The following is a 26,067-nucleotide window of genomic DNA, read 5'->3' on the forward strand; positions in this document are numbered from 1 at the left end:
CTCGTGAATTATCTAATTAGATTTGTACAAACTGTTCTTCTGGAATAAAGTGGAGTCACTTGGCCTTTGGGGGGTTGTGCTGATGAAGTGATTTACATCTTTGGATTAACAAAGCAACTGAGTAAATGCTAAATTTCAGTAGGTTTATAAATAATTTTTGGGGTATTTTAACTATATGTTACAGTACTGCAATGATAAGCTCCCTGCATCTTCTGTAAGCAATTGCAGGAAAGAGGTGTTTCCATAGTCGGATTCCTTGTCTTTTAAAAGCTATGTATGCAAGATTTCTTTCTGCAGTGCCTAACTAAAGCAGGAGCACAGATTGCTATTTTACACTAAATGCCTTGTATTTAAGTGGCTGAAAGTAGGGGGATTCATCTCTGGCTCTGCTGCTCCTGTGTGGAAGAAGGATTTCAATTGCAAAGGAAGAATGTGGCTAAACAGGATTAAGAAGGGTAGCATTAGGGCCTAAAGTGTCTTCTGGACTGATTATTGAAAGCCACAGGGATAAACTTCTGGTGATTTTAATAAGGTAATGTTCTCTTTTTAAGACCAGCTAACTCCAGCTGAGCCTACTGAGGTCACCTTCCAGCTAGGAAGATGTCTGTCTGTGGGGGGGAGAATGGTGCCCTGAAGTGGAGAGAAAAGATTGTTAACTTGAATAAATGTGCAGTAAGTAGGACTGTGAGTACCCTGTTACTGACTCCAAACCTCTGTGTGTGCAGCTGACGGCACAAGTTGAGAAAAGCTCTGCTTCAGGTACTCATGCATTTGAGACTTAAACTAGTATTTAACGATGATGAAGATTGACCACCAATGTCCCTCACTTTCTCCTGCCACAGCATGATGTAGTCTACATGTAGTCTGCTGTTTCTGTGATTTAAAGTCCGCTTCCTCCACCTCCCCTCACTCCCCTCTCGCTGTCAGCAGTGGCATTTTCCAGATCCCTTCCCAGGACTTAACTCGCATTCTGAGCCTGAGCAGTCCTGCCTCTCAGGCTTGCGTTAAAGCGTCTGCCTCTGGTGGGAGATGATATACAGTAGTCTGCTTTATTTACAGGAATGTCTTTTTAATGAGAAATGCCCCCTAGAATTTCCCCCAAAGAATAGTCTGGCTGCTGTACTCACACATCCCATTCCCCAGGACACCCATGGGAAGGGCATACGGATTTCTTATTGCCCGAAGTGAAAAATGTTCCTGGTGAATGTAAATTTTCTGCTGCAGTTCACAGGTATATTTAGATCTATGGTCTTTTTGTATGGTTTGGAGTGCTGCTCTGCTCTCTACCTCTGAAAGAGGAGTTTGATTTATTACAATCCTCTCTGAAAAATTGTAATACATGATTTATAAGGGTATTCAGCCTACAACGATTTCCCAAGCGCTCATTTAAGGGGGGGGGGGGGGGGGGAAGTGGAAGGGGAGCTCAAGCTGCCTGATAGATTCAAGACCTTCTCTACCATGGCCAGAATCTTAAGGTGTGGGTACCTGTGGGAAGATCTGAGAAAGAGATGGGTTTGTTCCGCAAAATTTGACAGAGGCACCCCACACGCACTACAAAACCCTTGGGAAAAGCTGTAACCCCTTATACACCCTCCTGAAGGGGCTGAGCTAACTGTGTTCCCCTCCTCAACAGGTACATGTGAAATTCAGACCTGGGTCATGGCATTTGTGCTCTGTCCCAGAGCAAATGGTTTGGGATTTCAGTCCTTGAGGGTGGGAAGAGCTGTTGCACATTGATAAGTGGTAGTGGTGGTGGCCAGTAGTTTCCTTCAACTTGTTTTTCTGATATGATCTTCCTCTCTCTTTAATTCCATTCCCTTGGCGTGCAGGTTGGTGTCAGGATGAAAATGTATATATGCCCTTCAGTCTGTCTCCCTCCTGCCTGCGCAGTTGATGCCAAGTCCTTGTCTGAGAGAAACAGACTCCTTGGGGTCAGTAAATACCTCCGTAATAAAGGGTAAAATATTCTTTTCCCTGATGCCAAGGGGTGTGCTTGCAACTGCAGCAGGCAGTCACTGCCTGATCCTCTGCCAGTGCCTCCTTAGCCCAAGTGTTTCCTAAGGGGGTGCTTTTGGCTTCAGTGATGTATTACTTGTAAAGATAAGGAATTGTGGCCTTTTCTGTACTGACTAGGCATAGCAAGTTTCTCTTAAGAATATTTCATTAAAACTTCAGCCGTATGTGCTGCAAACTGCTCCTGTCATAACTATGTCCAGATGTGTCTTTAAAATTGTCTTTATCCATTGACTTTGATAACCTTCTTTGGCAGCTTACCTTCTGTGCTGAGCACTGCATTCATTATCTTGATGGGTTTTGCTCAAGTGCCTGGGTCTCTCCTGGTGTTTTAATTTTCTTTAGTGAGAAGCACAATAAACTTGGAAACACCAACTTATTTCATGTTGGCCAGGGATTTAGATTTATAGTTCTCTGGTTGGAGACCAAATAAGTTAAAATAAAGCCCAGTCATTTTGCCTTATCTCACTGGTGAAATGCTGTCTGCAGAAGCTGAAGTCATCCTCTTGTTTATGCTGGTTTAGTTATTTGTTATTCCCCTACCCTTTTCTGTTTAATACATCCCAAACTCTTGCACAGCGAAGCTTTTTCCCATGCTTTGATTGAAATTTTCAGCTGTGCTTTACCAAGAAGACTTTGTCCTGAGTAGTAAAGATGCAGCTCCTCGATGCTGGTTTGCGAAGCCCATGCTGAGAATTCTTGTTCTCATTCAATAACAGCCTTCCGAAGGAAGGCAGTTGGTATGGCACACACACATCACCAGCACTGTGTAAGGTGACGGCATCACTTGGGCTGGTGTGATGTCCTTTGTTAGTGCACCCTCTGAACCTATTTGCATTCATATGTACAGTGGGAAATTGTGAGGGCTTCATGATAGCTATAACCAACAAAGCTTCCCAGGAGGGGATTCCTGGGGGCCTATGATATTTCCAGTAAGGGAGGCTTGCGTCTTGGGTTTGGGGTTTGATTTTGTTCTGTTTTTCTTGTCAAATACTGTTTGCAAGTACTTCTGTAACAGGATTGCATTTTTTATTTTTTATTCTATTTAAAAGGCATAATTTGATTCTCATCAGTATTTTTCTTTAGTGTCACAGCCACAGATAAAGCAAATGTGTAATCTTCAGTTTTTAAATTATCAGCAAACTTCGGTAGTCTGTTTTCCTTTTCTCCTGATGACGTACAAATACCTATAAAAAAGGGGAGCTTTTCCTCATTTTTCTCTTATCAGAATCTTTTTACCTGTGGTTGCCACTGCTTCTAACTACTTGTTGCACTCTGTAGATGAGACTGGTTTGTATCAATGTATTGGGTTGGGTGACCTGGCTGCGGCATCTCTTTGGTACTCAGAGCTGGGCTTGTAACCGTACTCTGTCTCAGTAATGACACATTAGTTCCAGGGCAGTCCTTAAGTTGGGTAAGGTCACCTTCAGCATCTTCCTGCCACCTCACATCTGTGGCTTGAAGCAGGACTTAAGGGAGCTGCCTACTTCATCATTGTGAGATGTGGTTTCTGGGTATGTTTATTGCATCCTATTCTGTTTCTCTGATTAAACCTTCTAACAAATCTATTCCTGATCCAAGTGCTACCCTCTTGCATATGTTCTTGAATATTTTTTCATTGTTAATTTTTAGTTTTGTCCAATACCAGGCCTATTGCTGAAAATTCAATGCCTAGAGATTGATGTAAAATGAGGCAACATGGGTGTTTCAATAGTGACTTTAGGCATAAATCCCTGAATTCATATCTGTTACATCTTCGCTGACAAGAAAATAAGACATTAAAGGAAAAGAGTAGGTAGGAGTAGAATTTAGGTGTAGCAGTTCTTGATTGCATGGAAGGTAAGAATTTCAGAACTTACGAGATATTATTCTCTAGTCCCTCCTTTGCCATTTCAAATGAATCAGCATCCTGTTGATGACGCAGTTCTACTCTGTTATTGCAAGAATCATATCTCAGTCAATCAGAGTTGAAGTATAGTAACATGTAGACAGCAGAGAAGGATGGGAAGTACTGCCTGTGTCAGGCCAAGGCTTGGCTGAAAGCCTGTTCTGTGCTGCCTATCTCTGCCTTTTGCTGTTCTGAGACTGAACCCCTGTGAGTCCTTTAAGCACTGTTAATGCTAGTCTTGTTCTGCAATGCAGAAAAATGCTCACTGCAGACAGCACAATTACACAAGCCATGCTTCTGCTTGAAGCTTTGCCCATGGCACTGCTGTCTTGCTTGTCACTGTGGCTTGTAGTGCAGTACTGAGGCCAGAGGATGTAGGCAGATGCAGAGCAGGTAGCCTGAGCTGCCGCTGCCCTCAAGCAAGGACTGCACTGACTGGTTTTATAGGCAAACAGTATGTATGCTTGTAGGCTTTTAGAAAGACATTTACTTGATACATCCAATCCTCAAAAAACACATATCTAAAAATAGCTTAAAAATGGCAGAAGTGCAGATTTCTGTTGAGTTATTGTTGCCACCAGAAGAGAACCATTTTGTTACCTATTGTTAAGACCGCAAGTTTGCAAACGGACTCAACTAAATTGCGGTATTGCTTTTGTTATGCGAGATAATTTTCCTGTTTGTTGCAGTTTTGTTTTAATTCCAACTGTGGCCTGTGGGTAAAAAAACCCCAAACCAGTAGTTCTGTTTTCTGATGACTACAGTACAACCATGGCATAAAACTCTAATATTTACACTGCAGTAAATCCTGCAGTTGCTTTGTGAGGCGAATGTGTCTTTTACTCTGATGTGGACCTCCAAGCACCAAGCACAGGAGAGCCATGATAACCCCACACAGCAGGGAGGATTAAAACTGGGAAGAGAAATCATTGGGCTGCCCAGACTAATGACCTCTGTCTTCTGCATACGCTGCAAAATGGTGAACTCTGTGCATCCTCTTTTCTTAATGATAAAAGAATCTGACCCTTTAATCCTCTTCCTTTAATTACCTTACATCTGTACCTTGCTTGATTTGGGCCTTAATTCAGCAAAGCTTTTTAAGCATGATAAAGTGTTTTCTTTAATCAGGAGTTCTAATTCAAATATTCCCAGAGGCCTTTCCTCCCTGATTTGGACAGTGTTTCCACATTTCCAGACAGAAGCAAAACATGGTATTATTTTTGCCTCCTTGGCATACATTGCAGAAACCTCTCTTATCAGTTCTTGAAAGTATTTTGGCTGTTTTTCTTCTAAGCATGCTGGCAATAAAGCTGGTCCGATAGATAGGTACAGGCAGGACAGACCTTTTGACAGGGCTCAGAAGTTTCTGCTCACACTGAGAGTGCTCCAGGGTAAGTAACTATGCCCCACTGCCTGCCCTAACTGCTGTGGTGATCCCTAGGGCTCTCATCATTCTCCTGCCTGCTATGAATTGGTAGCACCTTGCGTACGGTCATGCAGCCACCCACCTTTCCTCCTCTTCCAAGGCAAAGGACTGATTCTTCCTGAGTACTTGCTTTAGTTTTCATCCCACTTCAAAGCTTTTTCACAAAGTTGATCTGCTCTTTTGCCAACCAAAGTTTGGTTCCCATCATTCTCGTAGCTGTATCAGCCAGTAGCCACCCCTCTCCTGTTTTGCAGCACCTTCCTTTTTATTTGGTACCAGGCTGGTTTCTGGTGGACTTCGTGTGGTGTAGTCATTTGTCACTGCCGACAAATGCTAAGCATGTTTTGCTTGTTTCTGCCTATGAGTATGACCCTCCCATGCCTTGCTCTGCTTCATCATCTTTCTTCTTGTTTTCTTTCCTGGTCTGCTTCTCTAGCTAATCTGCTCCTGCACGCATTTGCAGTCAAGAAAAGAATGTCAAGATGCACGGTACTAATGGCATTTGCACTCAATAGCCATGTTGCCTCTGCTTCTAAGCAGTGTTTTTTCTCCCACCTCCAACTTTGTTTTCTCTATTGAGGCTGCAGGGCAGAGATCAAACCTCTCTCTTTTCAGAGAGGACCATGATTTCAACTGAGCTTTACAGGCTTCTGCATAATACAGAGTAATATTTCCTTTAATTTAATTAACTATTAGCATTTTCTTGGTATGTTGTGTTCTGCTGTGAAGATTTTGTGTTGCTAGGCAGCTTGCTGTTGCTGAACAGCCCAATGGTACTGACGAACAATCCCTAACCTTTTAAGAGGGGTAGTTCAGGCAACGCTGAAGAGCATGTCCTGATGTGCAGCATATCCATTCCATGATAAAGCCGGATAATTTATACCCCTATAGAATGTTCTTTATGAGGGTCTGATTGCCTTTAAAGAGAGCTTTATGAATCCACTCAGATTTTATAAAACTGTATGGGTGTTGTCCATGTTTAAGGTTTTATTGGTCATCTTCATTGTGACAGAAAATTGAGTTTCCCTTTTATTAGTCTATAATGGTGGCTGGTATATGTCACACCACTCAGTAAAAAAATAAAACAAAGCCTACTTTAAAGCTGGAGACTGCTGTATTTCATATTTCCACTGCCCCAAGGAAATGCCTTAAAATTGCTTTACTGCTTTTGAAAGAAAAATCTTCTGACTGGATCTGGAACTGGACTGTTGTATCCCTATTTCATATTAAAGAAGCTAAACTGTAAGGAAGAGCGGCTTCTATGCTTATCACAAATCTGTGGCAGAGTGCCATGGGTTATAAAGTGCAGATGAATGCAGAGAAAGTCTCTTTCTAATAAAAAGTGTGGAAACAATTTCTCTGCCTCTTTATCCATTCAGTGGCCTGAGGGCATACAAGGCAACAGAGGGCATCCCAAGGTAACTGATACAGTCTGAAAGAGCATCCAGAGTGATAGCAGTGTGAATGTAGTTATGCTCCACATCCGAGAAGTGTGGCACTTCCTTAGATTTACATCCTGCAGCTCCAGAGAGCAACTTAGATTTCTCCCTGGTGTTCAGATTCCTTTTCACGTTGGACATTGCTGCAGCTTGTGCTGAAGTTGAGAGCAAAGCCCAGGCTAAAGGCCACAGAGCAGGTTTGGTCCTTTATCTCCCCAGCCATCAAGGTGGTTTATTTCAGTTTGTCCCCTCTCTCTAGACAGCAGCTAGGACTTTGGCATCCAGACACTTTGGCATCCAGACAGTCTTCTTCTGTATCTTTCTGGTAGTTAACATGTCAGCTCTGCATCTCAGCTGGGACTTTGAGGTGTTACTGTGATAGCATCATAATGTAGGCAAATCGGCAAAGGGTTCAGGGCTCAGTAGCTGTTTTCTCTTGGGTTTGGCCACTGGCATCTGCCTGCATGTGTTTCTGTTGCTTGAATCTCATCTGAGCTCATTGCAAGTGCCCTCTATTTGCTTTTGGGATTCATGGGACACATCACTAAATTACTTCTGCAGGTTAATTGAAGAAGCTACATGAGTTCAGGCATTAGGATGAGCTGAGCACTAATCCCCTCCATGTGTTTTGAAAACCCATCTCAAAATCAATAAACATGCAGCTATTCTCCCCTTTTAAATAAATATTGTCATGAAGTGCCCAGTCCTTGCTGGTATAGATAGCGTTTCTTGGGCTGCTCTGTGATAGTGTCTTTTAGAGGAGGACACAAAAGGGTAAACCATAAACCCAAAGTAAAGCACTTTTATAGAGCGAGTCAGATTAAAATCAAGCAGGTTGTGGAGCAAGTGATGCCTGGTTTAGTGTACTTTAATTAATCTATTTTAGTTTTGCATCATTAATTAATCTCTTTTGTGATTCATGTTACTGCATGCAAGCACGTACTTCTAATGTGATAGTTTGGCCTAACTGCTAGCATATTCTTGTACAATAAAGTAGTCATTTCTGCCTGCAGTTGTTTTCTTTGAATTTCCAGTCTTTCAGTGACTTACATGAAATGCAGAGGAGCTGTTGGTGGGAGACAGGAGGCTCTGCATGATCAGAAATAACTGTGAAGGGCAATAACTGGAGCTGCTGGTCATTCACAGGTTGTGATCCAGTAGCATCCTTGAGCAGAAGACTTGTTTTTGGGAACTTTAACTCTTTAAAAACACCCTGTCTGATGGCCAGTATTTGCAAGAGTGTAGGTGTAAGTTTTGTGCCTGTACCAAGGCGAGGGATATGTGATGGTTTTCACAGTGGATGGAGACATCATAGTGCAGGTTTCCAAGCTACAGGAGTGAGTCAGAGTAAACATGGAAATGTCAGAACTGACTGTCCTCCTGGATGTTATGATAAATTTCATCTCCTGAAATCAAGTAATTGCACAGCCCTGGAAGGATCCAGGTTTGGGCACTTTGAAGTTGATCAGTGTGCTGTGAAAAGAAAACCCTTTAGAGGTATTGCTTCAGCTCCACATCCCTTGGGTGTCTTTTCTGCTCTCAGATGTGTTATCTGGTGTGAGGTACAGGACAAGAGTTGTTTTTTAGGAACTGGGATAAGCTAGCTTCCAAAAGCAAAGGCTTCAATGGATCAGACACCACTTTAAGCCTGCTCGTTGGGGGCTGCCATCATCCTAGCAAATGAATGGGTCTGTGGCTGACAGATCATTGGATTAAAACTGACATACAATATTTTATCAATGGAGAAGGAATGAGATTGATGCACAGATCAGTCTGGGTAATCTGAATGCAACGACTGTGTAGGGAAAAGGAAGCATCTGTATTTCTGACAGGGTCTGTAAGAGGCTTTGCAGGTCCTGAGGAATCATTGATATGTAACTGGAGAGAAGCTGAGAAAAATTAATTGCTGCTGTGCAAAGGGAGAGGCCCTTTCACTGCCAGTGGTGTGCAGCATGCTGACTCCAAAGAAAGAATTGAAAGAGGGAGACAAAGCATGTGGGTGAGAAGCATGACAAATTAAACCTCTGGGTAACCCGGTGTCAGTAAATCACTTGCCCCCAAACACTTGTACTTCGTTCCTCAACGTGCCATGAAATTGTGTAAGAGCAGGACTTTGTATTTGAAGTTGAAGCCTTATTGAAGTCCATAAAATGCACTTGGAATCTTGGGAAAACTCTGTAGGGTCATCACATAGCACAGGATGTACCTCAGTGTGAGTCAAAACATCCCATGGTTGAGCTGAAAGGGAAGAAGCACCTTTTGATAGGGCATTTGGGATACACCAAAAAGTTAGGCATATGTTATGCTGAACTTGAATCTCTGTGGAAAACTAAACCAAGCTCCAGCCTCGGTTCTTTCAATTTGTGACAAGCTGCGACCTTCTTGTGCAATATGAGGTTTCTTTTCAGACCCTTAATACATGATCAAATAGTGTACTTGTAAGAAGCCCCCATTATTTACTGAATAGTCGAGATGACTGTCGTTATACAGTGGTTACAGGTAGCTCAGCATTCCCAGTTAAATTGTGTATGTGCTGGAAGTCAAACAGAAAGAGAACTTTGGACAAACTGTCCTCTGCCTCACTGCTCAATCCCACAGAGAGCCAAAGCCAGATGCAGACCACGTGTTTGGATAGATTTGCTCCTTTGCTCTTCCTTTGATAGAGCGATCTGTGTGTGTGCACATGGGTGTTTTCATGCACAGGAAGGGATATGGTGCCTCTGTTAATGCTGTTTTGTTTTGGACCTAAAAAGAGATGATGAGCTCTAAAATGGACACAAAAGTACAAACGTTCTTCCACATCTTGCATTTTTTTTCTTTTGACAGTGGCTGCTCAAAAGTCCCATGTTTGAGGCATAAAAATGTGGTTTCCAGCTGAAGCTGAATTGCAGCTATAGCAGCTCTAGCTGAGCTGCAGTCTATAGCATTAGTGCTATAGACTCCTGAGGGTTTTTTGCATGCAAACAGTTCTAGGTAATCGCATGCATTTCCAAAATGCAGTTAAATTTCAAATCCAGATGCAAATTCTAGTAATGCTGCTGTCTTTCAGGCTCCAGCAGAGCCACCAGCTCCAGCCAGTTGTAGTCACATGTAAAATAAAACGGTGCAAGTAGCTCTGCTGGTTATAAAGTCTTGTACCAAATGCTTAAATTTTGCTGTGTTTGTGATGCAGGGATGCCGATGAAGGCTAGCAGGAAATCAAAGTGATGAGGCAGGGAGGCACAGTGCTGGGTAGCTGCCCCTGCACAACCAGCTGCATGAAGTGTGACCCACTGCAGGGAAGGGGAGTCAGACAGAAAGATGTCCAAGCAAAACTGTGCTTTGGGGATTGCACGTTTGACTGTAAACTGAATAAAGTGAACTTGTCTTACCAGTAGGCAACCCTGAAACAGCAGGAACAAGGCAAATAGAGGCAGAGGGGGCTGTGCCTTAAGAGAGCTAGTAGATGAGCAGCAAATGAGTGCAGACTGGCTTGCTTTCATGCATCAGAGGTAGGCTCCCATTCCTGGACCTCTTTGCCAGGCTGTAAGCTGGCCGCTCATGACTGCGTCTCCGATGCGTATCGGAGCAGCCTTGGGGACGTGCCTGGAGAGCTGCAAGGTTTGTGACCTTCAGATCAGCTCTGGGGTTTGATCTCTTTCTACTGTGGGAGAAGCTTTGTCTGGTGTATTTTGTTCAGTCAGCACAGAGATGTGCACATCTGTGGTTTTTTTCCAGCCTCAGACCATTCTCATCTTTAAGTCTTTCTGAACAAATGAGATATTGTTTGATAGTTCTGAGAGCTGTTTGTTAGTGTAAAAAAAAAACAACAAAAAACCCCACAATTCCTTTCTCTCTTTGTAGCAAAGAAAGCCAATTGAAGTAACAACTGGTTTAACGCTATCTTGTTTTAAAAAATGTATAATAATTCTAATAATGTTTAACATTTTAACAAAGTTCAGCACACGCTCCAGCAGTACTGCATCTGTGTTTCCTCTGCTCTTTTTTTAAGCTTGGCATACAAAGTACCATTTAAACACCATGGTGGAAAGGGCAAGCATTCAATTTAATGCTATTGAAATTATTCTCGAATTAAATCCTGGGCAATATATCTCAGTCGAGCAGTGTTGCATGTAGCCACATGCAGCTAATGAGCCATCAAAGGCAACACTTTAAATCCCCAGTCATACAGTATTCAGATCCTTATTTTTGCTGTCATAACACAAATCACCAACCTTGATTCTAAATCAAACACAGGTAAAAGGAAGAAAATAAAAAACCCTAAAAAACAAAAGGAAAGAGGAGGGAGTGTAACTTTGTGGCTAATTGGAAGGAAATTTGAAACAGCAGTTGGGGTTTCTTTCAACGCCATTAATCACCTCTGCTAGAACATCCTTCACAACCCAAGCTTTTCTTGTCCTTGTTGCTATTTTCCTTCTTCAACATGGTACAAAATGTACGTACTCTTTGTTGTTCTTGAAAGCCATTTCTCGCATGCTGTGGTAGAAGGGCTTAGAACCCAGCCCATTACAGCTCCCTTTGGTCTTGGTGGGGGCTGTAGGTTTTCTTTCTTCATCTGGAGCCCTGAACTTACCAGTTCTGGTTCTTACCAGGGCTGGTTCTGCCCAACAGGCTGCATGGGGCAATGCTGATTCATTTTCTACATCTTCCAGTGCAACAAGTCTGAGACCTTGAGGATGTAGCACAATGAAAATAAGAAACCAGAGAGAGTGGTGTTTGTGTACAGAATTGAGGCATGGGTTTTGCCAGCATTTCCTTCCCCTACCTTGTTTTCTCCCAGGCTAAGGTAAAGATATGCAACAGCTTTGGATCCATGCTGGTTGCATGCAGGCTGCTTAGTGGCTAGTGTAAAATGAGGGGTGGCCACTAGCTAGCTCCATAACCATGTGCATTCACCTTGCTGAAATCCTTGAGGTATCTCAAGGAGGAGGAGGTTCTGCTGAGGGCCACCTCGGGCTCCTGCAGCCTTTGAGCAGAGGAGCAGTACTAGGAATGTATGGAAAGCCACACTTGGCTACTTTAATTTTCATAGGGACTATGAGGAGATCAAAATGGGTTATCCCCAACCTGGTTTTGATTCATTCAGGCTGCTTGACAGCAAGACAGCTGAATGGGTGCTGTGTGTCTGTGATTATTACCTTAAGTTTTCAAAGGTGAGAAACCATCACTGAACATCAGCAGGTTGGTAGCTAGTTGTAAAGTGAGGGGCTGTACACTCCACGTGTGCCTTTTTTTGACTGGTTTGTGTTTTGACAGCTTCATGGGTGGGTTTTTAATAACTGGTGTCAGATATCAGATATTAATTGCATGAAGATGATAGAAGCCAGAAAATGAGCAAGTGTGAGAAGCACCATTTGTGTTAGGCAAAAGACTTTTGTGGGCTAAGAGGCAAAGCTTGCCTTAAACACTTGAAATGCCCAAGGTGGTTAAAAGGTGGGAGCAGGGAAAGGTTGTTACTGTCTCTACAGCTGCATCAGCATGGCACAGAGGAATTAACTCATCTAGATATATTAAGGAGGGTATCACTTAAACCCAGTGTTACCATGGAGGTGTCTTGAATGCTATGACTCAGTGTCCCCACTCAGCTCCCGTATACCATGAAGGCACATGTGTATGTAGATCACATGCACGTGTGAAAATGCACTTGTTTGCTGCAGTATTCTGAAGTGGTGAGTGAAGAAGCTGAGGTGGAATTTGTAACTATGATAATAATTTAAAAATAATAATGTAATAAGCAATAATGAAAAATGCTTAGGAGATTGGCAGATACATCTGCACAAGTCCTTCAGCCCGATGCGTTCACCATGGTATTCCCAAGCTCGTACAGTTTATCTCTGCAATGTAATTTTTGAGCAAAATGTTTGTGCCTTCTTATTAAAGTGTTAGCATCAGTTCACACTAATGGAGTGGTTAAGAAGTTATCATGTTTACTGAGTTTTGAATTTGTTCTGGTTTTGGTCCTCAGGCAATACGACTCGAATTCTGTGAGGTATTTAACTTTCTGGCCAAAGAGGTATAGAAAATAAATCAAGCTTTGCTACTGTAATTACAATAATGTTTTCTGCTTGAAAGTATGTTGTCTGTATGTTTATGTATGCATGTTTATGTAGCATACACAAGTAATTGGGATTGTTTTCCTATAGTGGAAATTCTGTTCATGTCTTAAAAGGCATCAATGGAGACTGGTCATCTTTGTATTCAGCATATGTTAGTGCGATGAATAGAGATATTTTTCCCCATACCATTGCAAATATTTATACACTACACACCACTGCAATTTACTTTAAAATATATTTTCTCTCACAGGGGTTTTCTCTGTTTATCATGGTATTTATCCAACTGGGAAACACTGAAAAATGGGATTGTGTTAACAGAACAAGCTAGAAGGATACAAATCATTCTCTTTCTGCCCCTCTGTGAGAATAATGTGAATATTTATAGATCTGGAAAGCTTTCAGGAGTCTTTAATAAGTGAGAGCCAAAGCATTCTCTTTGTGCTGATGCCATTTCTTGCTTTGACCTGAACATCCATCAGCTGGGAGTTGTAGCACCAAGGCAACCGGATCAAATCCATCATCTCCACTTAAGCCAAATTTCTGGGTCTTTTTCTATTAAAATTGCAATAAAACAGGAGCAAAGGTGCAGAGCCCTCCGGTAATATCCTCAGCACATGGAAAAAGGGACACTTAAATGCAGTCACCTTGGGGAGTGGGAAGCATGTGGCTACTTGCTTTTAGTTTGACTGTGAAGCTGCATGGGTCAAACACAAGACCTGCTTGTCTCACACAGCCAGTGGTGCTCCCTGTGCAGTGTTTAGTCTTTGCAGTGGTTGCTTTTTGCCAAACTGTTTTATGTGGAAGGTGGGTAGGGCTTTATGAGAAGTGAAAGCACACTGGTAAGACAAAAGAGGAGGTTCCAGTGAGTTTCTCTCACTTATTGAAGCCAACTGATGGAGTGGGGAAAGGAGGAGGGTTAACACGATCCAGTGGGAAAACAGAGAGCAGAAAAAGCACTTCAAAGCAAAGGCTGAGCAGGGGTCAGAGCTAGTGTCAGGTCCAAAGAGAAATGGAGAGGGGAAAACCTGAACTCCCTGACAAAGAGAGCGGTGTTGGGTACTAGAGGGAAGAGTGAAGGCTGGCTGAAACAGACACGCTGCAGGGAAAAAAACAGAGAAATCTAGGGAAAAGAAAATGGAATATGATTTAACAAAATAAAAGGCAAGCAGGGTTATCTCATGAAAAAATCAGCGAAATCTGTCTTGTTGCCTTTTCTGAGGTTCCAGGAGCAAGGTAGGAGCAGAGCTCCAGAAGGTGAGTGGGAGTGTGTGTGTCTTATAAGAGGAGATGCGAGGCTGAGTCCTAGCATAGCTCATTCTTCATACAATTCTCCATGTAAAGATCATATTTGAGTCTGTTGTTATTGGCTTTAGGATTGAAGGCCCAATTCTGAGTGGGGCACAAGTCCCTTTTTCTGTAATACAGTACCAACCTAAATTAAAGCTGCAGGATAGATCCTCAGGTCTTTATTCATATATAGGCAGAACAAATCAATAAAACATATGCAAAGATTCACCTGGGGTCATGCATCCTATAAAGCTTTCCAGAAGGTTTAGTTCTACTGGAGTATTTTGCCTGAGAATATTTTTGAGCATGAAGCAGTTATACCCTACAAGAGTCAATGGGCGTACAAGAACTGGAGAAACATACTATATATAATACAATACTGTAATAATTGCTTTGCCTCCTAATAATGGAGGCAAAGCAGTCTCAAGCAATGAGCATAGGGCAGGAAGATGGACTATAATTGCTTCAATCTGTGTTTAATTTTGTGGGGGGATGGGGAGTAAGTGTCAAGTATGACTAAATATGACATAAGGAGATGTGCTGGCTGCACTGCTCTCAAATTAGACAGCTGTCTGCTGCACCAGTGTGCACTCTGAAAACAGAGTGTAGGACCACCTCAGTGTCAGGAATAGTAAGAACTGTCTTCAGGAGAAGAGTGATTAGCTGATACCAAAGCAGAGAAGAGCTTACTACTGACTTTTGCTGAAGCACTGCCCCTTTGCCTGGTGACTGACAAGTTGCTTGCCAAGCTGTCAGGGAGTTTGGGTTTTTGGGTCTGCTGGCTCAGAGCCTCCCAACCATTCAGACTGCTCCTGGCTCTGGTGTCTGCAGGTTTAGCACATGTCCCAGCAGCTGCTTCGGCTGAGGGTAGCCAGCTCCATGGTTTCCCTGTGAAGAAGCCAGCAGTCTGGCAACCTCTGCTGTGCCCTCCTGACAGCCTGGGAACGGGCCTGGGGACACCTGGGTCCCTCTCAGGTTAGTGGGAAGGAGAGTGCCTAGCACCCTGAGGGACCAAGAAATGGGAATCTCAGCTGTTGCCTAATTTGGAAAAACTCAATATTGTTTTGATGGGCTTTTTTTCTTGTTTCCTGCCCATAAAGAATGCTATAATTTCCAATCTTTTCTCTAAAACAGAATGATGATGATTTTATTCCAAACTCTCCATGGACTAAATTTCAGTCATTATACCCTCAAGATTAATCAGATTTTCTGTTGCACATCCTTCCTCCTGACCAGAGTTTCTGCTTTTCTGTGCTAGTCCTTTTGGCTTCAGGGTTCAGTTGCCTTCATTATACATACATTGTAAAATAGTTGCTTTGTCTTTTCCAGTGTTCAGGGAAACTTTTCTTGTCACCATTTTCCCAAGAGCCAATTTAGATGCTGTTTTAACTTTGCTGATTGTTTCTGTCCTTTTATTAAACCTGGGGCATGGTGGAGCCTGTCTCTGGTGCTGAGCTGCAAGCTCCTTTTTCTTTGTTGTCTACCTGTCTTGTTTTGGGATTCTTGCTCTTCCTGCTGTCCTACTGCCATCACCAAGGTTGTCCAAATTCTCCCTTCACCCTGGAGCAACTCCAAAGTGCATTGAGCTCTTAAGAGAAAATGCTGAGATAGGAACCAAACTGACACGAATGTCTCAAGACATCAGTTGCAGTAAAAGTTACTGAAGGAAGAAGGCTTGGTTTCTCCTCTTGTTGTGATGATTTCTGAGCCAAAATCTCAACAGGGAGGTCATACTGTCCCCAGTGAAAAGGCTGTTATATTCAGCAGGTGAAATACATAAACATATAAGAAAGGTGCTGTGCACCAATGGTTTCTGGTGTAATTTTCGATTATAGGGAAGTTGGGAAGAGCTCTTTTTTGTTTGTTTTGATGTTGTGGAGTGCTAGGTACCCACAGCAGGAAAACATGCTATGGGCTCAGAGCATATGCACTGATCTTTGAGATTACTCCATGTCTTGAGCCTGGGAAAATGCCTTCGGTGGTGGTTTCATCATTTCTGTGAAGGCAATAGCCCTGTCCAACAGCTTCAGTTTGCTGGTGAGAGCATCCTGGCTCAGCTCATCCCTCTCTGTCCTTCTTTGCTCACAGGAGAAGCAGTACAATGTTCAGAGACTCACCCATGCCCTCAGTGATGTGCATTGTCCTGGCATTGCCAGTCTGGTATCTGCAATAAGTCAGAGCACTCTTAATCTGTGGCTTTTGGGGCTGATGAGGTTTGCACTTTTAGACAGTGGCAGCATGGGGATAAGAGGATGTTCTGAAGATTCTCAGCTATATCAAAAGAAGGAAAAGATTTGGTCCAAGAATAATATCCCTCCACATGCTATTAGCAAATACAGTGATTATGTGTCCTCTGTTTCAGGGGCGCTGTGTTAGGGCATTTTGGAATTTGGATTAGTAGTTCAGGTTGCTGTGCCATGAGTGCCCCTTCTCACACTTTAGTATTATTTTTAATCAAACTGTTAGATAATAATGCTTTTAAAAGAAACTGAAAACACTTCAGGAGAACATTGAGTCCTGAAGTACTCAAATAACAATGCTGCTCCAAATTCCTTCTCTGTGTGTGGTGAGGAGACCAGGACAAGTATGGAACTTTCTTTTATGAGACCTGAGCCACTGCCACTGATTAGAAATGGAGTAAGAAGGGTGGAAGGGAGTCTATAACAACACAGAAGCAATGCTGCTTTCTAAAACTGGCCCTTTATATAATCTGGGATGTCAACAACACTTTTACTGGGGTTTATTTTAATGGCTCTTAGTAGTTACGGCTGATTGGCAGTGGCAGGGCTCGCACCATGCCTTGGAGGGGTCGCCTTGGCATTGCAAACCTCCACACCTTGCCACCAGCGTGCCCCAGCTCCAACGGGACCATGGCCAAGCCCCGTGCCCTTTTGCTCCTTGCTTTTCCCTGCTGAGCCTGGTGAAAAGACCTTCAATTACTTCCAATTGCAGTGACGGTCAGACACCCAGGAATGAGCCGACTGCCTTGTTAGGCCACTGAGCTGCCTGTCAGTGGTGACTGCTCCCTGTCACAGCTAACCTGGCTGGCTTCTGCACAGCAAAGGCTCTGCACCTCCCCAGGCTGTGTGAGCAGAGGCTATCTTCCCAAGGAAAGGTCAGAGATGTCTGCAAGGTTTTGAATGGCCCTACTGGCACCCATGTACTTCTCAATCCTGATACGTATCTTTGCTTCACAGGGAGCAGTATTGTATAGAAATGAGTGGTCCAAGGAGAGATCCAGATGAAATTGTAACCTCTGACATGACTACAGCATGAAGGAGCAACCCTTTTTTCGATTTTTATATTGTACATGCACAAAAGCCTTGTAGATGCTCTAGTGCATGTTGTGTTTGTTCAAGTCAGACAAAATCTGGAGTTTGGTGGATTGGCCAAGGGATGGATACATAGGCAAGCAAAAAAGGGATGTGGGAAGGTGAGAAGTTGGAAAGGGAGGGACAAGATCAGGTTGTGTGGAAGAAAGCTGGGATGATCTCCCATCCTTAGGAGAAAGAACAACACTCTAGTATCTATAATTACTCTAACCAAACTCATGGCTAAATAGGTTTCAGAGGAGCTGGCAGCAGGAACCAGAAAAAGTCTAAATTAGCACAACTTCAAAAAAACTCCAGTTCTAGAAAGTTCAGCATGTCCTTCAGAGAATGGCAACACTCAAAACAGCTCTTCTCCCTTCATGCGCTATATCTACACAGCTCTGATTTTCATGCTGTGGGATTGTGTTACTTGCTGAAATTGAAGACAGGTCTATAGGATTTATGAATCTGGTTTCAGAAAGAACTGGATTTTGCCCATGTTAAGACCAGAATCTTTGTTTCATAAATGTTTACTCCAGTAGAGTACAATTGCACATCCCATACTTCCAAGTAAAAGCTTCTTCTTCACATCTGTCACTTAAAAGCTGAAGAATGCAAATGCAGCTTTGGGGTATCTGGCTATGATCTCTCAATGTCTCAGCATGGACATGTTAATCCCATTTCTGATGGCCTCCAAGCAGTTGTGTGCCTGCTTGCAGCAGCTTCCTAAGATGTAGTTAGAGACATTTCAGAAGGAGTTTTCCCTGTTATTCTAAGGCATTGGATAACATGAATGCCTCTTACAATGGTCTTGCTCTAAATACCCTTGAGGTCACTGGTTTGTGATTCAAAAGCAGGCAGTGATAAAATACCCATAGAATGCAGAGGCTTTTTCTCCTCCCTGTCAATAAACTCTTGTATTATTTACACATTGCATTAAATTAGATTTCCTATTGTAACAAAAAAAAGTTCAGCTGATGTGTTCATTTAAGCAAGATGTGTCTATTTTCTTGTGTAGAAAAAAAGGGTGTCACTTATTTTCTACTTAATTTTGCTGCATCTGTCCATATTCTCCAGGAATGAGCTTCTCAATGTGGTCTGATTTGTGTTCTTGGCTAGTTGTTTTTTATGACCTCCCTTCTATTTCAGCCTGGGGGCAACAGCAGGCTTCCTGTGGAGATTGGTCCATGTGACATAGCCTGTTCCCTTCCTTCTGTCATTGCCTTCTGCTCTCACTTCTGTTTCTTCCTTTGTAATGGCTGTTCAAGGAGGATGGGGTAATTGTTGGGCCTTCAGTCCAGATTGTTGCAGTTCATTTTAGATTTGCTGTGTACTGCTGAAGGAATGTGAGCAATATTTGTTATTGTCTATTACAATAGTAGCCAGAGGCCCAAAGCAAACACAAGGATCTTTGTGCTTGCCATCATGCGGGCAGAAGTCCTACACTGGGAAACATCAAAATGCACAATATGGGCATTGGGTTAGGGAATGTCCAGTCACTGAGGTTTCCCACTTCTTAGGCAAGTTGTATTTTGGGACTGGGTTTCACTCTGTGGAGCTGCAATAATGATTTCCTCTGTCCATGTTGTGTTTAAATCTGTCATATGTGAAAAGTTTGTCTATTTTAGTGTTAAGCAATGATAAAGAACCTTTCACTTTGCTTTTTCCTTTTATATCTCCTTCTCTTTGAGGCTGTGTGTTTCCATGTATTCACTTTCTTCTCATCTCCCCTTTTTTGCTTAAGCACAGGCTCGCAGCAAGTCCACCAATGCCAGACCAGCCATTACATTTAATTTTTTGCCTCTTGAGGCATGATTTACATGTGTAGCAATGTCACTAAGCTTGTTAAACTTGCTTGTTTAAAATCTGTGCGATAGCTCACATTTACTGATGGAAAACTGGCTGAAATGCGTTTCAAAGCATGGTCACAAACCTGTGCTTTACCTCCCTATTTTATTTAGAGGAACCAAACTTAGAGCAATGACTTCTCTTCTTTTAGACAGGCTTCACCTTTTATGTTGATCTAGGCTGTAGGGCACTTTTCTTGAGCATGAGTTAGTGCGTTGCAGGACTCAGGGCAGCCTGAAGCTCCAGGGGTCTGGAAAAGCTGCCTAAAGACTGGTTTGTATTTATGAGTTTTACCTCTACAAAAAGCTGCTTAATTCTCAGCAGAGACTAAATAAAAAGCATTTTATACTGTAGAACTTCACATGAGCAGAGAATAAAAGATAGTAACTTAAGGGTAGAAGTAGTGTTCAAGAGACTGTCTCAAGCAAGCTGAGACAGAAGATCACAGAAATTAAGGGACAACTCTTACTGGGTGCTAGTCAGCCTCTACTGCACACTCTGCATCTTCAGCTTCCAAAAACTCCGTAAGCTGAACATGTTCCCACCCTGAAGAGCTGAACTGTAGTTTAAAATGATGACTATTCATAACACAGAAGTTTCACAACTTTTGTGTTAATCAACTGCTCTGTCATAATTTAAGGCCTTTTCACCTGAATGCATCTTTGAGATGTAAAGGTAACTTGGTAACTTGGAGATGTGTTGTCAGCTTAGCAAAAACTGATGAAGCATAAAAGGTAAACCAACATATTTCAATTCTAAACATATCAGCTTTGTGTTTAATTCCAAGTGTCATTTTTAAAAAGTATTTTATCTGAATTTACATACTGAAATTTATTTATCAAATACTATGCTATAGAAATATGAGTGAACAATACCCTTACTGTTTTCTGGTTTTTGGTTATGAGGGCAAGAAAACAGAGCAGAAAGGTTTCCCTCATTTCCATCATCACTAGCTGTGAATCATCAGTACCAGAAAGAGGTAGCTGTAGCACTTTTGGATATAGGAGACGGGTCCTGTATGAGAGAAGGACCCTCTTGTGCTGCAAGTTGGGCAAAGCCTACAAAGTGTGCATTTGACCTGTATCCTTCTGCAGAAAAGAATACTCAGAGTTTTTATTCTAAGCACAGCCTTCTTCAAGCCTCCATGGTTGAACATGAGCCATAATTGGTGATTTCACCTGTAAAACAACCCAGCTGAAGAGCAGATTCTTGGCTCACTTTTCTCCTAGCCTACGGGGTCCAGTTCATTTGAGGTAAAGAACATCAGTCATTGTTCTCTGCCAGTGGAGCGCTGCTCCTGGACAAACAGGGTACACCTGGTTACCAGAAGAGCTTTGATGGATCTTTTCCATTAGACACTACATGAACAGCTTCATTTTCCAAACCTACTACAGAAAGTGTATGGAAAACATTTGAGAAAGGCTGCCTTGCAGTTAATGCTGGTAAACTTACCTTAAAGCCCCAGGCTTCAATTTTGCATTAGCTACAGATGTCATGAGGACAAAGCCAAATGTCAAGAGGCTCTTAGAACAATGCAGTAATGCCTTAGGTACGTTCTGTCACAATAAGATGTATTTTTGTCTTTCTGACAGTCTTGCACAAAACTGGCAAGTCAAAAAAGAAAATACAGCACTTACAGCAGACCCAACCAAACCAATTACATTTCTATGTTGTCAGTGACATTTAAATCATGTGTGTGTAATTTCAAATATGTGTGCTCCTTTTTGATGCTTTGAATGATTATTTTTGTTACTTCACGAACATCTCGCTTCTATTTTGAGAGAACCAGTATCATGCAGACCTCATACACATAAGGAGCTTTATAAGAGGTGTTGACTCTTGGAAATAGCTTCTTGTTCTCTGACTGAATCCAGTTGCTTGGGTTTTCAGTGTTCAAGTTCAGCCTTTTGTGTGCAAACCAGCCCTGCTGGTGTCAAGAACAATTGCACAAGAATATTGAAGTGTGCAATCAGTCCTGATGAGTAATTTTCCCTCTCAATGTATTTTTTGATATGTAAGGGAAGTGAAAATTTTTTCCTTTTTCTGCTGAAACTGTGTTTAATTTTTTGGACAAAAACATAGCAAAAAAATATCTGGCACAAAACTAAGATGTACTTGTCTACCCAAAACACGTATGGTGAGCTCCAAGACATACTTTACTGGGAGTGGAGTTGCAGATTATGCCCCATGCCAATAACCTATTTTGCATAAAGACAAGGTTTAGAAATTGAACTTTTCAAGGTCTTTCTGATCATCTAAATAGATTTTTGTCTCTGACAGATATGATGATACAGAATGTGCTTTTGTATCTTTCAAGGTATAACAGGATCTTGCAAGGTATAACAATATTTGCTTTTTGTTAGGGTTCTGTAGAATAATACTGTATTGGTGCCTGACAATTGATATAAGAATACTTATTTTTATATAGCAACTTTATAAAAAAAGGCACTTCCAGGATGTTATAAGAATTACTTCCCACCATGTTGTTCCATGGCTGATGTTTCATTTCAGATTGGACATAAGAAGAACACGCAACTGTGGTTGCCTAATGGTGCCGGAAGAGCACCATTCGCTTTAACCTTTTGCTGCATTGTTAATGGTAAAGTATGAATCACAGTTATTGCTTGGTACATTTTCTTCATGCTGTATGGTGATTCGGAAGTGCGTATCTGTAATTAATGTGAAGGAGTTGCATGGCTAATTCCCTGTGTGTACTGCTGACATCCTGTCTGCAGCTTTGTCCCTGATCTGTTACTTACGTGTCTCAAACAGACGGTGATTGCATTACATCCTTGTATTATATGAATAAAGCCTTGAACTTTGTCCTTTGCAATATTGGTTCAGAGCAGTTTTAATTCAGTTTAAAGAAGCCTGAGTGTTAAAATCATTTGAGTCTCCCTTACACATCTTAAATGTTGATGGGATGATTTCTGCTCAAGAGAAAGCACTAAGGCTAAGAAATTGCCTTCTAACTTTTTGTCACTGATAAATGAGTGCATGTTTCTTCAGATTGAAACTATGCAGGAAGTCCTTTCTGGGCTGGGAGTACTCATACTCCTCTGCATTGCAAGGCATCATGTATCTACAGAAATTATTAGTGCAGTATTTTGTTTATTATTTCATCAAACAATTCTGAAACAATAACCCTCCTCTGGCAAGTTCCTTCCCTTGCTGCAGGAGGATCTCCAGTAGTCTCTTTATTTTTTCCCATCATCATGTTTTACAGCTTGCTTAAGGTTTGTGTCTGTGAATCTGCCCTGATAAAGCTGGGTTGGCTCTAGAAACACTGTAGTTCATTAAGAGAGAGGCCAGCTCGCAGATACAATGGTGTCAGGAGCCCAGGCCTCCAGGAGGAGTCTGAGCTCTTTTCTATGTCCCCATCCATACTGTTGTGCTGTTTTTACCATCCCAGTATTTGTGTCAAAAGTAGAGGTAGGCAGGATCCTTGTATCTTGGAGCGTCTAAACTGTGTCACTGCTGAACTTCAGTTCCCCACCGATAGAAAATGGGGAGAAAGGCACTTAATTATCTTCTGTGGATATTGTGGGATAAAGTCATTAAAGATTTGGAGTATTAGAGCTAGACACAATCTGGCCTTTATTAAAATCATTGTGATTGTAATGCAGTTATTACCTCTGTGCAAATCCTACAAAAGTAATTTTTGATATAATGGTGGATATACAGATCATCTAATTATCTAGGGCAACCCAAATTAGCACCACAAATAACTGCTAAAAGTTGAGACTACATGATGTGAAACATAATTGATTTTGAATATGTTAGGGGACAGCTGATGTTAAGTGATATGCAATATTATTTTCTCTTCTTGGATGTTTAGCAATGCTTTGAAGAGAGATGTGATTTATACCATTGCTAGAGATTTTGGGGAGCAGAAGCCTGAGAGAAGCAAGTAAAGGAAAGCAAACTCACAACTTGCTTGAATTTCTCAACTATTGCTACTTTTACCTTGTCTTGTTTAATTACGAGTGCCTTTATATGGATTTTATCATATTTGCAGATTTTAAAATGGGTGCAGTTACAAAGTCAGAATTAAGACTTTACTACTGTTATTACTTTTCAGATCTGTCATATTAGTAGAGAAAAAGAGATTCCTAGCAAACATCCATAGGTGTTTTTCTGGGAGAAATAGAACCAACTTGATGTCTGATAAGCTGACTCCATTTAGATTCTCTCCCTCCAATTATGTGTAAGCAGTGATTGCATGAAGTTGCCTGGATTCCATGTAAATGATATGCCTTTGGCATACAGGAGTTCTTGTAAATGATTTAAAGCTAGGCATTCTTCCATGCTTGACAGAAGAAGGATACAGAAAGCTTTTGTACCTCAGTTGCATCAAATTGAATATTTCTTTAATCACCCTGGAGAAGAATGCACTTGATTGCATTCTGCGAGTTCTCCTGTTATTGTTTTTGGGTAGACCTGGTGGGTAACGGATAGCCTGACTGCACACCACTGCTGTCCCAGCCACCTCCCTTTATCCAGCAGCTCTTCTCCCTTGGGCAAGACCTGCTCCACTGGAGTAGTAATTGTGCAACAGTCAAAAGAAAAGAATGTGAGGAAATAGCCATCAATAACAAAGTTGGCAACCCCCTGCAAGGAGAGTTATTTTCACATGAAAATCTTCTTCAAAGAAGTAATGAAGCCTTGCTTCATTTGACATTTTATCAGGTAATTGCACAGAAGGTGATTTCCAGGTAAGGATTTATTATTTCTTCCCTGAATGCAGGGTGAATATCCACTATTTAAAACCAGATAAAAAGCTCTGCACACTGCCCGAGCTGTCAAAGCACACAGCGCAGTTCAATGTTTCTTTTTTTTCCTAATAAGACAGAGCTAAAAAGACAGTAACTCCTATATGAGAGATTATTAATCCTCCACAAGAGAGAAACCGATGAAAGCCTGGGACTGTTTCTGCATACAGCTGCACAGTGATGTATTTAATTTTGACGGCTATTAAACAAATCTGAACCTTTCCCTCCCCTTTTGCATTTACAGCACATAGTAAATGTAAGGCCATAACTAAAAAAGTAGATTGTGCTGTCATCAGTTTAGACATTTTTCTGGGGAATATTGTGAAAAAAACAGTAAGGGGGAAACCCACATTTTTCCTGTTTTAGTGTGCTCAGTTTTCAGTCATAAGCTCCAAGCTTTGAGTAGTTGCTTAAATTATTCTAGTCTCAGTTGTCAGCCAGAAAGAGTGGAAAAGGAGTCCTATTCTGCTGGTGTCTTTAATTGGCATAGTTACATTGAGTACCAGAAAGCTAAGAGGAATTGCAATCTTTGTTCTCAGTTTATGAACCAATTTGACAAATGTCACTTTTTCACTGGAGGGCTCATTTGGAAACTGTTTTGTCAGTGGTAAAAAAGTGGTTAAACTGCTACCCCAATGTCTTCCCTCCAAAGAAGGAGTGATAGTGCATCTGAGCAAGCATTCCCCTGGTGTTTTGGTGCATGGTGCTCAGTACACAAGGGATGAGCCTTTCCCAGGCAGGGAAGGTAATGCTATTAGGCAAGAGCGAGAAGTGCTCATCCCACATTTAGACCAGCTACTAGAAAATGATGTGTGACATCCTGAACTGACAGGACGAACACATCTCATTCTACTGAGTTCTACAAGCATGTGGGGGCAGAGTTTTGCCCATCATATTTTTCATTGAATCCACCTGTTAGAGGCTTCATTTTTGACACAGCCAGCAAAATTTCTGGTTATATGTCCACAAGAACAGGTGCAAACACTTGCTTTTACACCTCCATCTGGATGTGAAGCAGCCCAGGCTGGGAGTTGTGGCAGCTTAACTCTGACTCAGTAATGCAAGTAAAAGGGGACTTCCCATCTGCAAGCAGTGCACATGTGGTGGGATGCCTGTGCCCATATGTGTAGACATACCAAATGTAAACATGAATCCTGTTAATTTTCACATGTTTGTTACAGCTTCCCTTGCCTCCACAGAGGCCTCCCACAGCTGCCCTCCTTCTTGATCTTGCTGGGAAAGCCTGGATTTATGGCAATGTAGATTGTTCCTTGGCCTCATAGTGGGATGCCAGAAGTGGGGCAGTAGTTTCATCACAGTGTCAAACAGAGAGGCAAGCCAGGCTGGGGGATTCAGTCTCATCAACCCATGTTGTCATCCCAATTCATTAGCTGCTGCCACAGAGAACAGGGAGAGCAAGACTGATGGAAGGGGAAAGGTCTTTTGAAGAAACACCCAGGAGGTCATAAAATGTTTCTCAGACTGGGAGGAGGGATTTACTTGTAAATCACTGCTTTCCTGCTCACAGTGTCCCCTGGCATGGCTTTCTAGATGAGCACATTCCAGGGATGCAAAGTGGTCTGTCTGCCTGGTTTGATGCTTGCTCCTTTAGCCAGAACCACAGAAGAGGAAAATATCAATGATTTCTCATGTGTACTAAATGCACGTTACAATTATTTATATTTTGCTTCCTGTGTGTATTTGGAGTCTATTTAAGGCAGCAGCACACAATGCTCTCCTAGTGTAGCAGGCAGGTGGTCAAACATCAGGAGAGGAAAACAAGGTGGGGAAAAATCTTGGCTTTGTGCTTGCATCTGTAGGTCCTGCCGAGGTTTCGGGTGCCCTGCTCTGTAACAGGGTGCAGTAATGTGCTGGGGCGGTGGCTGTCGGGATGCTGGGACCAGAATCTCCTTCCTGTGCGCAGGCGGGCTGGGACAATGGCCTGGATCTGCTGGTGAATCAGTGCTTGGGCTCGCCCTGCAATCAGCAGTGCTTGGGAAACAAGCCACCTGCCCCACTTCCTCTGA

At 42.2% G+C, this 26,067-nt stretch overlaps 1 long non-coding RNA gene across 2 annotated transcripts in view; it reads left to right on the forward strand.

Moving 5' to 3' along the window:
* LOC133217243 (uncharacterized) overlaps positions 1–25,822 on the forward strand; it is a 39,519-nt gene extending 13,697 nt beyond the window's left edge. For both annotated transcript variants that reach the window (XR_009726837.1, XR_009726836.1), the window contains exons 2-4: positions 21,780–21,867; positions 23,775–23,957; positions 25,222–25,822. This is a non-coding gene — a long non-coding RNA (uncharacterized LOC133217243). The remainder of the gene's footprint in view (positions 1–21,779; positions 21,868–23,774; positions 23,958–25,221) is intronic.
* The last annotated feature ends 245 nt before the right edge of the window (positions 25,823–26,067 follow it).

The sequence above is a fragment of the Neopsephotus bourkii genome, unplaced genomic scaffold (assembly GCF_033783945.1).
Source record: "Neopsephotus bourkii isolate Nb327-2 ecotype Australia unplaced genomic scaffold, CSIRO-AGI_Nbou_v1 NB_1120, whole genome shotgun sequence".
Taxonomy (NCBI): Eukaryota; Metazoa; Chordata; class Aves; order Psittaciformes; family Psittacidae; genus Neopsephotus; species Neopsephotus bourkii.